The sequence below is a fragment of the Sturnira hondurensis genome, unplaced genomic scaffold (assembly GCF_014824575.4).
Source record: "Sturnira hondurensis isolate 20B ecotype Veracruz unplaced genomic scaffold, ASM1482457v3 Scaffold0008761, whole genome shotgun sequence".
Classification (NCBI taxonomy): domain Eukaryota; kingdom Metazoa; phylum Chordata; class Mammalia; order Chiroptera; family Phyllostomidae; genus Sturnira; species Sturnira hondurensis.
The window spans coordinates 1,610,198-1,614,373 of record NW_028081392.1 but is presented as its reverse complement, the minus strand read 5'-3'; the positions used below and the strand labels follow the sequence as shown (position 1 = coordinate 1,614,373).

Sequence of the window (4,176 nt, the reverse complement as noted above, 5' to 3'; positions counted from 1 at the left end):
GGGCAGGAAAGTGTGGGCGGCAGGCCTGTTTCTTCCTGTCCTTCTGTCCTCCAGCCCTGCCCCAGCTCCCCTACCACCCCACCCTGTAATTTCCCTGTCTGCCATGGGAGCTAATTCGGGATTTACCCAGGGCTGATCTCACTCAGAAGGAGGACACAGTCCTCAGCAGCAACCCCCCCCCTCCTGGGAGACCGGCCTCAGCCCACCTACTGCCATCCGCCTTCCGCAGAGGCTGGGCCACCAGGTGTGGGAGGCAGAGCTTGTCCTGGCCCTGCGGTGGCTCACTGGGTGACTGGCACGTCACTGGTTCTTTCCGGGCCTTTCCCAACTAACAGCACAGAGTTCGGCTGGAGAGGACAAAGACCCTGAGCACCTCAGATGGCGAGGAGCCCGGTTGCCCCCACGCTGTACGGGGGAAAGCAAGGCTGTGTTGCACATTCTGGTGCCAGGGCTTCATGGTGCGGAGACCAGAAGGCAGGCCTAGCAAGCAGGGCCTGTGCTCCAACCCCATCCCTGACCCCAGCAGCCAGGGGGCCGGGCAGGCAGGACTCAGTTTCCTCATCCGTAAAACAGAGAAAAGCTCTCTTTCTCTCAGGGCTGCCATGCGGGTGAAATGAGATCAGTGACTATAAAGCATCTCAGACAGAGCCGCTCCTGGGGAAGGGGCTTGGAGTCTGCAGGATGAGACCCCGGCCTCTACCCCGTGCAAGCCTCTGACTGTACAACCTCGTGCAGCCTCAGACCGAACTCAAAGGAGCGGTGTGTCATCCTCGGTGGCCAGATGGCGTTTGGGAGGGGCCGTGTGACAGGAGGCAGACATTCTTCGAGGGTGTCTATGGGACAGCGGCCGATTTTGCCAATGTTTCCGAACCCCAGTTTCCCTTCCTGTGAGTAAGAATCCCGGTACCTCATAGATGTGCATACTTGCAACTCACCAAGTTAAAAGCCCGTGTTATTATCACTGCTTTTTGTCAGTGAGGGAGATGAGAGGCAGGCATACACGTCCCCACTCTAAGATGAGGAGCGTAAGCATAGAGGAACCCCAGTGACAAGCTTGTCCCCTCTCTGCCCATTCATTCTCCAGGCAGGTGTAGGGGGCTGTGGAGATTGGCAAGTGGGCCAGGGAAGGCCTGAGCACCAGTGGGCAGGATCCAGCCTTCATCCCTGAGATACCAGACCGGGCAGGTCGCCAGGGCACAGGTCGCTCAGGAGACAAAAACACGTCCAGCCCGTTTCCTGGTCGGCCTCTGTAAGCCAACACCAACTCTTTTTGCGCCATAAATAAATTTCACCTTTGAGTAAATATGGGTTGACTTGACATTTGTTTCCTTCTGCAAAAGAAAAAGGGCATTTATCCTAACGTCAGAAGTCGGTTCCTTATTTTCAGCTCCTCTCTGACACCCAAGGGACACGGGAGAAATTTTCTCTTCCCTTCCCCGGGGGTGGTGTCAGGTCAGGCACAGATGGGCAGTGCTTGGTCCCCAAGCCACAGGCAGACTCTGCCCCCACAGTTCTTCTCTAGATCTTTCTTGGGAACTTAGGGTGGGTTTTCCCTCTGAAGCAATATTGTCTGTGGTTCTTTGACTGCCAGGCTAGATCAGTGGCCCACTTCCGAGGCAGGGAGGAAAAGGCAAGGCTATGATGGTGGAGGCAGGTGACCTGGCGTAACCCCAGGTCTGCCATGTCTGGCTCATGACCCTGGGGAAGCTTCTCGACTTCTCAGTGCCTCACTTCCGTGGTTGGTTGGTGTTGGAGGCCACCGACATTGTTCGACAATTCCCCTGGGGCCTCGGGAGTTTCTGCAAGTCTTGTGGTGACAGCTTTTGTTCTGGACTATTTGTCCAAGGATGTGTGTTTAGCAAACATTCTGGGAATACAGGAATAGTCTTCCCCCCTCTAGAACAGAAGGCAAATTTGTTTCTTTTCCAGGGTAATACAAACGACGTCTCTCTCCAGGGTAAGGGTTGGGCAGGTTTGCCAGTAGCCCCCCCGGGGAGATTGGGGCTTCCTGGTCTCAGGGTTCCCCAGCTGTGACTGACACAGACCCCCCGTAGGCAGGCACAGGGTCCACCTGGGAATGCCTCCCAGGCGGCTTGTGAGACAAGGGGGCAAGGGAACCAGTTCGAACATGTAGCTCAGGTCATGTTTTGCCTGGAGAAACAAATCCGTTGTTTTTGTCCCAGAAGTCTCCTGTCTTCTGCCAGCATTCATGAACCTGGCAAGCTGACTGCTGGCTTGCAAGTAAAATCTCAGACCCCCCACGGTTCTCGGCAGTCCACTTCCTGGCTGGAACACCCGCCCTGTTGCTGGAGCAGAGGGGTGCCAGGTCGTGCCTGGCCCTTGGTGAGGGCTAAGAAATAGTGGTTGGAACAACTTTACTCTCGGTGGATGGGAAGCTGGTTATTCACAAGCACTCAGAATTCCCGCCCAGGTTGCCAGCGGTGCAGCATGTCCCTGGGCCTGGGGTTAGGAATTCCATCTTGTCTCGGGGGTCTGGGAGCTGGGACAGGCTTGCAGGGCCTGGGGCAAGGGCTCCGGTGGGTGCAGTTTAAGTCTGCCTTGACCTCCCTTTCAACCCCCTCCCCTCCTCAGAGGTAGTCTTAGGGTTAATTTTAAATCTTTCTAGAACTTCCCCCATGCTTAAATATATTTAGAGAATATATAGTTTATTTTTACATAAATGATTTACACTGTATGTATTATTTTTGCAATGTTCATTTTCACTTAAAGATACATCACAGAAACGTTTCTGTGTCAACCCACTTGGCTTTTAAGAGCCTCCAAGTAGCCCTGGCTGGTGTAGCTCAGTGGATTGAGCGCAGGCCTCCGAACCAGAGGATTGCGGTTCGATTACCAGTCAGGGAACATGCCTGGGTTGCAGGCTGGTTCCCTGCAGGCCAACTCCCAGCAGGGGATGCACGAAAAGCAACCATACATTGATGTTTCTCTCCCTCTCCTTCCCCTCTAAAGATAAATAAATAAAATATTTTTAAAAAAAGAGCCTCCAAAGTGAGGTCCAGGAGGCTGGCCCCGAGAGGCTTGCCCACCTGCCAACCCCCCCCACCCCCCATCCTGGTTCCCAGCACCACCCTGTTTCCTGGCTCATCCATGACCTCGGTGGTCCTGGTCTTCAACAACCACAGGCAGGCTCCCAGTGAAGACGCACAGCGGCAAACCACCAGGGAGAATTTCACTTGGCATCTAAGAGATGAAAATGTTTGTAATTTCCTAGAAGGAGAATTATTAACTGGAGGATCTGACAATAAACTGATTTACAGACATTTTGACACGTGATATTTTGTCTTCTGCATGGCGTCTCCGGAAAGTGAGCTTACTCGGCCTTTGAGATCTGATTCAGGTGTTTGCGGAGACATTAGACGAGGGCTTTGGAAATGTCTGCGAACGGGGTTTAATCAGACAAGGTTCCCAATATTCTTGCAGACGTGGTGATGGGGATGGCGCCGGAGACCAACAGGAGTGAGACCGTCGCACAGACCGGCGCCCAAACGACAGAGCCGCAGAGACCCGAGGCTGACTCAGCAGCAGCCCCAGCCCGCCCTGCACCGGCCGTAAGGAACGTGGACCTTCCGGAGACCCCAAGAAATAGTCCCATTGGTGACATCAGTTTAAAGTGCCCAACCTGCCTGCTTTCAAATAAAAAAATTTTAAAAGGCCCCTCCCAGGTACAATCCAGGGGGGAAGCCATTCCAGTTTACCGAGCAGTGGTTCACCAACAGTGGAGGAGAGTTTTAACTTCTGCTCTTGGAATGAAGTCAAGGTACTGTGTAGAAGTTGTGTGGAACCGGCATGGTGGCTCTGTGTCCTTTTTCTTGCTCAGAGGTTTTGAGGAAATTGAGTGGTTCCAGTGTGATTTTTTCCTTTCTTTTCTAAACTGCATTCCTAGGCACACCTAAAAGCAGGCCTCTATGTATCGGCTACGAAAAGTGTTCGAAACGTTGCTTTAAATTATAACCTAAAAAGTTGATGTTTTGTGTGGGTCGCAAGTACAGCATTCCCCAAGTCTTTGTGTTGTTTGTCACAATTGTCATTTAAAGAACCAAGTGTGCATTACATGAAAACATTATGACCTTTTCCTCTTAGTTTAGGTGAACTCCGAGGTAACTGGATTTCTAAAGCTCCTTTCTGTTTGCCTGATATCTACTTCAGAAATAATTT

General features: G+C 52.5%; 1 pseudogene; it reads left to right on the top strand.

Moving 5' to 3' along the window:
* Positions 1 to 3,108: 3,108 nt before the first annotated feature.
* Positions 3,109 to 3,933, top strand: LOC118993431 (AP-3 complex subunit sigma-1-like; annotated as a pseudogene).
* Positions 3,934 to 4,176: the final 243 nt, after the last annotated feature.